At 38.1% G+C, this 13,060-nt stretch overlaps 1 protein-coding gene across 1 annotated transcript in view; it reads right to left on the minus strand.

Annotated features, from left to right (window-relative positions):
* Nucleotides 1-13,060, minus strand: part of CMPK2 (cytidine/uridine monophosphate kinase 2) — a 48,863-nt gene that overhangs the window by 6,021 nt on the left and 29,782 nt on the right. The gene's annotated exons all lie outside the window — the stretch shown is intronic.

The following is a 13,060-nucleotide window of genomic DNA, read 5'->3' on the forward strand; positions in this document are numbered from 1 at the left end:
TGCCCGAGGAGGCTGTGGATGCCCCATCCCTGGAGGCATTCAAGGCCAAGCTGGATGTGGCTTTGGGCAGCCTGGTCTGGTGGTTGGTGATCCTGCACATAGCAGGGGAGTTGAAACTAGATGATCATTGTGGTCCTTTTCAACCCAGGCCATTTTATAATTTGATGATTCTATGATCCAATTTAGGAATCTTAATCTGGATTGAACTCCCTGTGATCTCTTGGTTATTTCTTCAGTATCTTTGCAGACTGATGGCATGATCCTCAGAAAATAGGAACAATATTCCATGGAGGGGCCTGGCACATTATAGCCTTCAGCTTCTTGGAGAATATCTTATTTTGACACCAGTACCAGTTTATTCCGTAACAGAATGAACAGCAAAAACATTCTGATAAAGCACTATTTATTTTCAAAGTGATTATTTCATGTAACGTTTACCATTCTCATTGCCAACATCATGTAATTAGGATCTTCCACATCTCCAGTCCTTTTACATGACTTAAATTCACGATGAAAAAATATCAGGGTCGTATCCATAGAAAGTATGACAATAAAACAGAAAAACACAGTAAGTTCTGAGAGGAAATTTTTGTATTGTTTCTTTACAGCGATCCTTTTCTTCTTTCCTAAAGTTCTTTTACTTCATCTTCTCTCTGTCTCTCTTTTACTTTTATATAGAAAACACTGCTTTTTCTTACATTGAGGAAAAAAAAAAGAAGATTCAGATTTATTTTTAAAATATCACTGTAGAGAAGTTAAGGCGTATGTTCTCGAATTCCAGAATCAAGAAAATGTTTGTAAAAGAGTATATTGCTGAGGTGTGCATTTCACACAATTTTTAACTCATGTTCCAAGTACACACTTAAGCCATAAATTCAGTCTGTGGAGGAAAAGTTTTAAACTGTCCAGTAGCAGCTTAACTCTTTCTCTAATTTTTCATAGAAAAAGGACTTCAAAACTCTTTCAGATAAGACTGTACGAGTTGTCTAAAAGAGAATCAGCTGAGAAGTTTAATTACCTCTAAGGTGAATAGGATTTTAATGAAGCAAGAAGCCCTTGAAAAACAGTGTGTCCACTGTATCTTTGACCATATATTATGGAGTCAGTAGAGCATGAAGCAAATGTCACTTTTAGCTCCATAAAAGGTGAAATCTGATAATTTCAGTGTTTTTTGTAGATCAGGTAAAAGCAAAAATTAAATACTATTATTTGGAAATATATTGTTCAATACCGAAAATATATGATAATACTGGAACTAACCAATATGTTTACATATATTCCAGACTCAATAGGAAAGGAAAGTAATTGAAATGTTTTAATGAGATCCAAGCTTGCATTTCCCTGGATAAGCTGCTCAATCTACTAGCTTGAAAAGGGAAAATACAAAGGGCAAGATTTTCACAACTGATTATGGAACTGAGAGACTTGCTTTGCATTTCCTTACAAGGGGCCTGATTTTCATGAAATAGAGGGAAGCCTTGAACTGTTGCATGCTGAGCACACCAAGCTAAAGCAGCTCAATTTACAAGCTTTTTTTTTTTCTGTTTTTTTTTTGTTTTTGTTTTGTTTTTGTTTTTGTTTTTCCCCACACTCTGTGGTATATTTAAATTCAGTTCCATGAAAAAGAAAATGAAAATCAAAGAGACAAATCCAATTTAATCGTGAAAATCAGGTTCTACCACCTTTAATTATTGATAAAATAGATCAAACCCATGAAGGATGCAACTGCTGCTGACATTTTTTCTTTCATTCCTTGTTTGGGCTACCAAGGAAACAGTCTAAACTAGCTTGCAGCATCATGTTTCTCCTGCAGTTGAAAACAAACAACAGCCTCTGCTTTGCAAAGTCCTCATCCACAGTCAGAACGACAATAGCTAATTGGATTAAGAAATGGATTATGACACCCAGCATAGTCTGAATCAGTTAATTGGATTAAAATAGATTGAACTGGCCATTTGGATTAAGGCATAATCAAACTTCTCTGCAGACAAGAGATCTGAATAGCGTGTTAAGAAATTAAAAAAGAAAAGGGGGGGGAGGGAAGAGTAGGAAAAAAAGATAAGAGACAAGAGATGTTTGTTAAGGGTAGGGTGGGGAGGGCTATGTTACTCTCCTCTTCCTAGCTATTTTTAATGAAGGGCATATTATCTCTTTGCCTAGCAGCTGAAATAATATTGTGTAATGGAAATGAGCTCAGCAAAAGGGCTGTAATAGTTACAAAAGATAAAAATCCCTAGAAATCTGTTTAAATGTTAATAAATAAATAAATAAAAGATAAAAGAAGAAACCAAACATTGCTGTACAATGTTAGCCACTACACAAAACTTCCGAGCTTGCATTCCCCCCCTCCACATTATTGATTTTTAAATTACATTGTCTTTTTATTACTTTTCTCTAAATCTGTCACTGTAAGAACTGACACAAAATCTAATCAAACTATAAGGAAACCATCAATTTTATCTAGTTATTCAAATGGCTGAATAACATCACAGCCCCTGGTCCTGTTCACAGTGATGAAATCAAGCCCTGGCCTGTGCGTTCTGATTTTAAAGGTTTTCCTTTGGAAGTCCACATCTAAATATAACACCAGTTTTGAGATATTGAGGAGGAGATAAGAATACAGACTGTCACAAACTGTTGACCAAAACCAATCTATGTTTTTCACTGAAAGATCTACACAGAGAACTGCTTTTGAATACTCCTTTTTTCCAGCAAACAACCTTGCAAGTGTATTACCTTTCAGAGGTTTATAGAGCAATAGATGTCGTTCCTATCAGTGTCATTTCACTAGGCATCATAGTTGCATGCATAAAATATTTATCCTTAGGCCCTTGTCATTACTATGGTCCTGAAACCGAGTGTTGCTATCAATTCCCACTCGGAGACCGCAGAAAGCCAACAGTGCAGGGACTTTCTGTGGAACTTCTGGGCTTTCTAGGAGGGCCAGGGACTCACAGCAGCTCCTGCAGTGGTTGAGGACCTGCTTTATCAATCAGCTTCCTATTTCAGAGAGGGTGGTAGATTGGGTTGGTGGGGTGAGGAGCTAGGGAAAGATGCAGAGGAGATGAACAAAGAAGGCCTTCATGTTGTAGTGACACTCTTGAAAACAGATGACAATTGATGTCAGAGTTTTATTAAGTGTCATAGAAGCTCAGGACTATTTGAGCAATATTTTCAGAAGCGCAATGCCAAAAAAAGGTCTGTATTTAATAGTGATGTGTTGTGTTTTTATTTAGGATTCTGAAACTAGGAAACAGAATCCATTTTGTGATTCTGTGATACATCTAGCATGGGGCTGATTACCAGGCCAGAACTATCAGAAGTAATTCACAAAACAATATTGGCTTTGACCCACCCTCTCCTCCCTTCTCTCCCCCTGAGTGAGCCTGCCTGTCAATCTGCAGTTTCAAGGTGTCAGAAATAAGCTTCTCCATGCTGAAGTAACCAATTAAGTTTTATTGTTTTATTGATGCTGCAGATATAAAATGACTATGTAGAGCATCTGTCATAAAATGCTTGCTCAAGAATCTGTTGTTGGAGACATCAGTACTCCAGTAGAAAGATGAAAGGAAGATTTAAAACGCATGATGTGGATATGTGTTAGAAGCTAATTACATGCAGTGGGAACAGATACAAGGATGGCTTGCCATCAGCTGTGGATTGAATCTAAGATGTGGTTATCAGTGCTAAAATGTTTTCATAAAACAATCTTATGTGCTGTCGAGCTAGTCATTTTTCTATCATGAATTGTTCCTTCTAGTGTATTTTTTTTCTTTTTTTTTTTAAAGAAAACTCTGTATTGGTTTGAGCTCTTATATTGTATAGAGTAGAGTTACTTTATGGGGAATTCACCAGTACACACAAAACATTAAATGCTGCTCCTGAACAGGGAAGCCTATTGTCAGGAGACGTCTCTGATAGGAACAGCATTAATTTATAGAAATATAAAGAATAAATTCAGCAAGAAGTACCTATGACCATATAAATCTCTCAAGGATCAGTTCAAACACACAGTGTTGAAAGGAACTGGACTGACAGTATATTCATGTAACTGCCTGTGACAGAGAAAGTTTACAAAGGAAAAAAGAAATGCTAGCAATAAAAATGGAAAGGTGCCTTTTTTCGACCATATCCTTTCATCTTGATATATGCCCTGCTTCTGCATTTTTCATATGAAAGCTTAAGAGAGTATTGAAATTCTTTAAAAAAAAAAAGAGAGCCAAAGGAGAGAAAGTGTGCATTGCCTATCAGATACAGTCACAGAGGCAGTAGGTTCAGATATACAGATTAGGAAATCTTTTATGCTTGGCCTGTACTGGCCCTTGCATTGTTCTGCATAGCCTGGAGCAGTATTATCTTCTTAATTTGTTATTGTACAAACACTTTGAGCACTGAAATCCCTAAAAAAGCCTCAAAACAAAATAAAGAAACTAAACATCACCACTATTGTCGGTTTTAGAATAACAAACTCAGATACCTAGCAGGTTCTTTAAAAAAAGAAATTGTGTATGAGGGTCATGTGCTTAGGGACACGTTATCAATTCTGAATGATTTTCAAGATGTAGTCTTGCTGGTTGTGAACACATTATACAGTGCTGCAAATCGGATGTACCCTTAAGAAAGGTCAGAGGAAAGATATTTTAAATACCATGGGATTCTTCTTCTTTTCATACAAAAGGCCATGCTTTATTGAAGAGGTTAGGAAATCTAGTATTGTAAAACCCACAGTGCAGAAAAAATTTATGGCACTGAAATAGGAGGTAGGTTATTTACTACATGTGTAAATATTAAAGAACTGAAAACCTGTTCCAACTTAACATTAAAACACATTTTTCAGAGACCCAGGCATGTATCTAATAAATTCACCCTTTTATTCAGGAAAACAAGGAGCTAGAACTAAGTATTAAAACTCCCTACCAGACCTGCCCAGAGAAATATATATTGATGTTTTTCATTTCTTATTCCTTTTTCTTTCCTCATTTCCTTTCTGCCCCCTCTCACTTTTTGTATCTATAAAATATGTTCAGGGCCAGGAAGGATGTTTAATGACAAGAGGAGGAGACTCCTCTCTTTTATTTCATTATTTTACCATTTGTTTTGTTCATATACTGAGGCAGAAAGAATTAGTTTTAAAGTACTCCCCAAGTATTGAAATTCCAAAGGATTAGAAAATTGCAGTCTTTTTTCTCTGATTTATTATGATGTGATCAGACTTCACTTAACCCCTTCTAAAGCATTCAGAACTTCATTCTATCAAGATCATAGCTAGAAAATTGATGAGAAAATATTTGTTTTGCTGTCTTATTTAATTATTTTAATAATAAAATCTTCTATTTTATTGTTATGTTTGAGCATGTCCTATAACACATTGTGAATTAAAAATTATTGGATCTGATACAAAAGCTGCCTTGTACTGATGCAATCATCTTTGTAACAATTCCTCATCTTCTAAGATAAGAAGGAAACAAGAGGAATTGCTACTTCACTGAATTTATTCATTTTCTTGATAGTTTCAAGATTCTAATGTTCTGAATGTTATGTGGAATGTAATGTTCTGAAGCTTATGTGGTTTTCTCCTGTCTGATCACTGTGGTGGTGAATGGAGTTAAAATCAGCTGGCGACTGGTCACGAGTGCTGTTCTCCTGGGGTCGGTAGTGAGGTTTGTCCTGTGTCATATCTTCACTGATGACCTGGACAAGGGGATTTAGTGCACTCTCAGTAAGTTTGTAAGTGACAGCAAGTTGGACGAAAGTGTCGATCTGCCTGAGAGCAGGAAGGCTACACAGAGGGATCTGCACAGGCAGGAAAACTGGGCTGAGGTCAATGGGATGAAATTCAACTAGACCAAGTGCTGGGTCTTGCACTTTTACCACAACAACCCCAGGCAGTACTACAGGCTTGAGGCAGAGTGGCTAGAAGACTACGTGGAAGAAATGAACTTGAGATTGTTGGTCAATACTCAGCTAAACATGAGGCAGTAGTGTGCTCAAGTAGCCAAGAAGTCCAATGGCATCCTGGCTTGTATCAGAAATAGCATTGCTAGTAGGAGGAGGGAGGTGATCATCCTCCTGTACTAAGCACTGGTGAGGCCACACCTTGAGTATTGTTTTCAGTTTTGGGCCCCTCTCTACAAGAAAGACATCAAGACCCTAGAGCGTTTCCAGAAAAGGTCAACAAAGCTGGTGAGGGATCTGGAGCACAAGTCTTATGAGGAGTGAATGAGAGAACTGGGATTGTTTAATCTGGAGAAGAGAAGGTACAGGAAAGACCTTATCACTCTCTACAGTTACGTGAATGTAGGTTGTGGCATGGTGGGGGAGGTCAGCCTCTTCTCCTGCATAACTGGTGATAAGACTAGAGGGGATGGCTTTAAGTTGCACCAGGAGAGGGTCAGGTTGGATATGAAGAAAATATTCTTCTCCGAAAGAGAGGTCAGCACTGGAATGGGCTGCCAGGTAGGTGGTGGTGTCACTATCCCTGGAAGTGTTAAAGAAATGTTTGTATATTTTATGAAGGGACATTGCTCAGCAAGGAAATAATGCTGGTAGGTGGATGGTTGGAGTAGATGATCTTGGAGATCTTTTCCAACATAGTGATTCTGTGATTCTGATTCAGATAAGACCAGAACGGATCTGAAGATCTTAATGTCCCAGGACCAATCCTTGCAGTAACACTGAGAAAAAAATAACTGTTTTGAAAGTATACACAAATAGTACAATGAACATACTTCTGCAGCTCTTCCCAACAAGATATCTCCAACAAGATATCAACTCACAGACTAGAATCTGCGTTTACTTTCCCCGATTTAATTTATTTGGTGAGCAAAATCTAATTATATATGCTTCTGCTTGAAAACTCCTCTGTATTGAAATATCCAATTGTCTTGAAAGTTATTAAACAAACTGCAATTATGAACTCATGAATAGTTGCAGCTATAGCAGTGTGTTTGTAATCTGGATATTATTTGAATTAAAATGATTCATACAAATACAGAGTCTTCAAATACAGTGTCTTCTTTCAATAGAACTTTACACTCTATAAATCATAAAATTAGATTCACAGCAAAGCACTAGGGTGAATAATATAAACACTACCACTATAAAATCTCAAGTCCTGCAATAACTTTTGTCCAGATGGAACCAAATATGGACTTACTTTGCCATTAAAGCACTATGGGCAGGTTACACGTAGATAGGCTGACTTCCAGACTCAGTCAAAGAAGTCACTAGAAAAATAAATTATTATGCCTTGTGCCATAGTACCTTATCTCAAAAACATGAAAAAATGATTGCCTCTTCAGAAAAGGTATTGGAAGTGTAAATATGTTAATGGTTGTGTAAATTTTGATAGTACAGCAATGAGGTCCTTAGCAAGAGCTCTTTGTATCTTAATATTTTCTCAATTTCCTTCCATTATTTTTTGAAATAACTCTTAGTGCCAGTACACTCTCGGAGTTCCTGCAAATACTGTTACACCTATCTTTGCTTGCATGAGTACACTGGTTCATTGTACATTACTGGGCAGGGGTATATTCAGCCATTGCACGTACTGGGGCCAGATGTAAAACTGCAAAACTAGGAGCATGATCAAATAGCTTTAATGAGAATCAACCTCCCTAACACTTCCTGTAATGGCAATTTATCTTAAGATATGCATAAAGAATATTAATAGGTTTTGTGGAAACTCAGAATTCTCCACTGGGCAAACTGGAAGTCACAAGTGCAATAGATAACCAAACTCTTTTGTTATCTCCCTGCAGTAGACTAAATCTAACCATCTCTTTCTGTTCTTTCTTTCCTTAAATGATATGCCTTAGACTACACCTGAGTAAGAAATCCTTTGCAGAATATTTTAAGAAATGAAGCCATTCACTGCAGCACAGTTAAGCATAAGGCTCAGGCAAATGTTCATTTAATTATAGTTATGCTACATAGCATCTTTCTCAAATCATTAAAGACTGGTTTTGCACTAGTTGGAAGGCTTTGCTTTCTGTTTGAAGGCTCTTTTTAACGTTATGGTGTTTAGTGGGTCGAAGATCTCGAGTAGCAAGAATCTTGTGATCATGCAGTTGCCAGTAGCTCATATTACAAAGTCAGCAGTAAGTGTCTTACATGGCTCTGCACAGGAAATGGCCATAAATGGTCTGAACTAAATTTCCCCATTTCCCTCAGAAGGACTTGCAAGGTCAGAGTTGAGGTCATTAACAGGACAGTGTGGGGAAACTCACACTGCAGCTATCTCTCGTGTTTGCAGCTCGTGGGTAAACACTAGGCTTCACTCTAAAATGTTTCAGTCCATTAATCTTCATAAACACAAATATTTATAGTGCAGAAAGAATGCATTAGCCCTGCACACACTCTTTGCTTGATTTACTTCTCTTTGTGCAGTTCATTAACTGTTTTAATTCAAGCTCAAGTTGCAAGGTGCATCGTGTCCACTCTTCATCCATCTCTTCCTGTAAATCTACACACAGTACCTGAGAACATAGGGGTCATCTTCCTATTTGTGGATTTTGCCATGGCATTCAAGAGAACTTAATTCTTCCAACTATATCCTCTCCCTCTGAGGCTGATAAGGCCATGAAACAGAAGACACTTTCTCCAATTGTTTGCAAAACCTGGGAACATCTCCACGGAGTACAAAAAAAAAAAAAAATCAACCAAATTGTGCCAAGAGCTCTTCAAAACCAGATTCCTCTACTTATTTTCATTTGAATAATAATGAAAAAAATATTTAATTATGCTCCACCAATACAAATGTATGTCAATGTAACATTATACTCACCACTCCCTAACTGAGATACACATTTCATCCACTGTGCTTACCTTTCAAGTATATGTTAAGCACTCACAGCTGCAAGGAATGATTTTTCATAACACAGAGCAGTAATAACGATGCTGTTTTCCTTGTAGAGCTACTATAACCGACATAATATCATACCTAATGGGCCGCTGTCAACAATGAACCGTCCATGAAAGAGCACATTCATTGCTGTCACTTTCTAGGCAATTAGTTTCACCATTTAAATTAATACATTTCCAGTAACATTACGGCAGTGACATATGCACATCAAGGAAAAACTCTATTCTAGCGATTCTTCACCCATGCTAATTGCTTGCAGAGCTGTGGCAAAGGTGAAAGAAGGAAAAAGAAAGAGATGGGGGGAAGGCAAAACAATCCTGTCAAGTTATGAGTCCCTGGTGGAAATGACTTAACAACATTAGTAGCGCGCTGTACATTTAGTAGTTTGTAGATACATTGATGTTGCTTTTTTTTTCTTTCAAATATTTCCTTAGATTACTGGTTTCATATCATTAACTAATGGATCAAAATAATCGATTATACCTTTTCTTCTTTTGAAAGACAGAAAAATCTTCCTACCTCCTTGTTCAACTAGCTTCTCCTCTATGCATAACTAAGCTTTTGCCTTTCACAGTGTACAGTCAGCAGTGCAAATCAGCAGCACCACACTGCTTATCCTTTAGTGCAGAATTTTTTAATAAAAGGCAAGGTTTTACCCCAGCCATACGAGAAGTGGGCAAATCAGAAATGTACTCTGGCACCATCTAGTAAAAGTACAGAGCAACGCTTCTTCCCTTCATATTAGGGGAACAAGACTAACACAGGGACACAGAATAACCAAGATGGGAGATTCAAACTATTGGCATGCATTTGAACACATTGGGCCTCTTTTTTTTTTTTTTTTTTTTTGCACAGGTGAAAAAGTGCTTCGAGATTTATTTACATACTCACTGCTTAGACGCAGTTTTGTACTGTAATGGCAGAAAGTGACTGTTTCTATTTCAACACCAGTGGAGGAGAATATATATGTACAGCAATGATTTATGCCTTTGCAGAAAGAGATTAAAAAGCAAAATCTAATTCCATAACCGTTGGTTTCTGCTGTCATCCTACCTGAAGCCACCAACCAAGGCAAACACAGACTGTCTCCTGAGGACAGTGGTTTGCTCACTGGCCATGGGCCAGTCACCCAACTCAGGTTTGCAGCATCTTCACTACATACAGTGGGAAAATAAGATTTATTTTACACGACTGCAGTGAAAATAAATTCTTGTACATTTGCTTGGTGTTCTAAAAGCATAAATGGCATTACCAAATTCCAAGCAACTATTTTCCTTCCTATTAATGCTCTAATTGAACAGATTTCACTCAGAAGCTTAAATTTTTAAAAGGGAAATGTGTAGCCAAAGCCTACAGATGAGAAACAAAAGCATGTTGCTGTATTGGAAAAAGCGCCACTGCTGTTCTTGCTTTGCATCAGACACAGAGGGTGAGGTCTTCAGCTGGTATAAATTGCACTCCTCCAGCTGGCCTAAAATGATACCGGTTTACATCCACTGAAGGTCTGGCCTGTGTTTTCTAACAACTCTGACCCTAGAAATCCCTTTGTTTGAAGACATTTTATAGAAACCTTACTTTAAAAGCATTTCTTTTTGAAAGGCAGAGACAGTCAGAGAAGGCTTTTTTTCATCAAATAACATCATATCATTGCTAACTTTTCTAAATAGGGCTTTGTGAAAGTTAAACACAATCAGTTTGGCTTTATAAACCCTATTGTTTTGACTTATGTTTTAATTTCTTCTCATCAGATGCTTTGTTCCATAAATATTTCCTTTTCTTTCATCTCAGCACTGCAATTTTCCTGCCATTTTGAATAGTTTTTTGGGACAGTTTATACAGAGCTGGAGCTCCTTAGCACTGACAACTTATCAAGACATGTTCAAGTATGTGTAAAATTTTGCAAAAACTGGGGAAAAGTTGCTTTGCAAGAAGTTTGAATTTGAAAGTGGGAAAAAGTGTCATTTTGGACACAAATCGGTGAAATGCTCAGGTATTTATAAGCATGAAGTTTGTTTTACATGGATTTATTCTCGTCCTTCTCCATTTACCTTAGAGACTATTTAAAACTTTAAGTCTCATCCCATTCTATTTTTTTCACCTATTGTTTAATTCCATCAAGTCCTCTGTAAAAAAATCTAATGGTTAGAAGATCTACCCTGAAACTTGAATGCATTCAAATTTGTGACAAAAAAATCATGCATTCATACATTATATAAAATATAAGAAAAATGGGTAAGAAGGAGGACGTTTCTGATTTTCCTTCTTTTTTAAAGGGATGCAAGTAGTTTCCAGGTCTGAGAGATTTTCTCTTCCTGGCTTCTCTTAGTCCCTGTGGTGAACATTCAGGCTACAAAGAGCTAACTGCTTCCATCTGTGGGGTGTAACCTCAAGTTATGTTATATACCTCTCAGCTGTTTTCTGGGCCAACGCAAAGCTTGATAAAGACATATGTGAGCATGCTGGGTTATCACAGAGAAATACACATTGGTACACCGGCTCCCACAGAACACATACCTGTATCGGCCTATGACAAACAGACTCTTAACAGGACTTCTTTCAACATGAGACTGTTCTCATGGATGGGATGTCTCCATGGTCCCTGTCTCTCCCAGTGCCCTGAGCGCTAATTCCTGGTCACATTGCAGCACTGGAGGTGTCATATGAAGACGATGGCTAACGATCACGCTAATAAATTGCAGTGGAAGGAGATCAGAATATTTATAGGCCTCGCTGTGCTTCTGTCACCATTTCATGGGACAGATGGGAGGACTCAGCCCAGGATCTGACAGAGAGGCCTAGTCCACAAAATCAGTTGATTATAGGTACAAAATCTTTACCCAAAATCATTTTTCAGAACAACATTTGGAAACATTTTTAAATCTGATCGTGTATATTATTTAGCCACCTGCATTGGCTATTCTGTATGAAAAGGCAAATTTTTGTTGGCTTCTTGACATGAGTTTAAAATATGTTTGAGAATGTAGCTGTGTGGGAAATGATTTGAAGCTGGACTTTCCTCCTTTCTGCTGGAACGATCTCTATAGCTTCAGGATAAACCAAATGGAAGGCATTTTATTTAAGTTTTGGCATGTCTCCATGCTCCAACTTTTCACAAAGTCATGATATACACATGCTGAAAAAGTTGACATATCTGAAATCTTTATGCAGCACAAATGTCATAGTTATAACAAAATAAATGATCTGGCTTAGGCCTGGGGATTTTTACCATGCCAAATTCCCCTGTGGAATGAACATCAGAGAAATTATCTCTGGACAAACAGTCTGATTACACTTACTTGCATTAATAAGCTGTTGGTGTCTCCCTCTAAAACATCCACATATGCAAATAGTGGCCTTCATAGATTTAGATTTTTTTCTATCATCTCAAAACTGCCCTAGATCGCTGCAGCTGTGTCCTCTCCAAGCTGTCAGACTTACATATTAACTGATATTTCATCAATTTGGCCTGAGCCACATTTGTAACTGAGCCCCAGGGGGAAAAACTAATGCATTAAACACAGAACATTAGCCTCCTGGAAGTCATATTTCCTTCAGAATGAACGAAACCTTTCTCAGTCAAGCCATACAAACCAGAAGTACCAAGATGGCACAGAGAAACTCATATCATTCCTCGTTAATTTTTCATGAGTGTTTCTGCCTATGCATCTCTAACATCCAGCTATGCTTTACTGACCTTTACTTATCCTTATTCCCACAGTAGGAATGGGAAAGATAAAAATGATCTGGTCCTCCACATTTGTCAACGGTTTACGGGCTGGTTCGGCCCGGTTCCGTGACTAGAAGGGCGGAGGGATCCGCGGATCCGCGCCCCCGGAAAAAAAAGAAAATAAGGGACCCCGAAATAATTGAAAACAGTGGCAACAATCTGAGGTAAAACAAAGTAATTTACTAAATATGGTATCAACAGAATTTTATAAGGAGAGAGAATGTGAAATTGATAGTGGATCGGCCTTACCACAACGCTGAGATGAGAAGCGCAGGCAGAGAAGCGCAAGCGAAGCAGCGCAGGCAGAGAAGCGCAAGCGAAGCAGCGCAGGCAGAGAAGCGCAAGCGAAGCAGCGCAGGCAGAGAAGAGAGCAGCAGGTGACCTTGCCGGGAGTTATATCTCCTCGCTGACCGCAAAGCCCCCTGGGGAAACGTAGCTGCTCTTCTCCGCTGGACAGGCACCCGGAACTT

Source organism: Meleagris gallopavo, chromosome 2, assembly GCF_000146605.3.
Source record: "Meleagris gallopavo isolate NT-WF06-2002-E0010 breed Aviagen turkey brand Nicholas breeding stock chromosome 2, Turkey_5.1, whole genome shotgun sequence".
Classification (NCBI taxonomy): domain Eukaryota; kingdom Metazoa; phylum Chordata; class Aves; order Galliformes; family Phasianidae; genus Meleagris; species Meleagris gallopavo.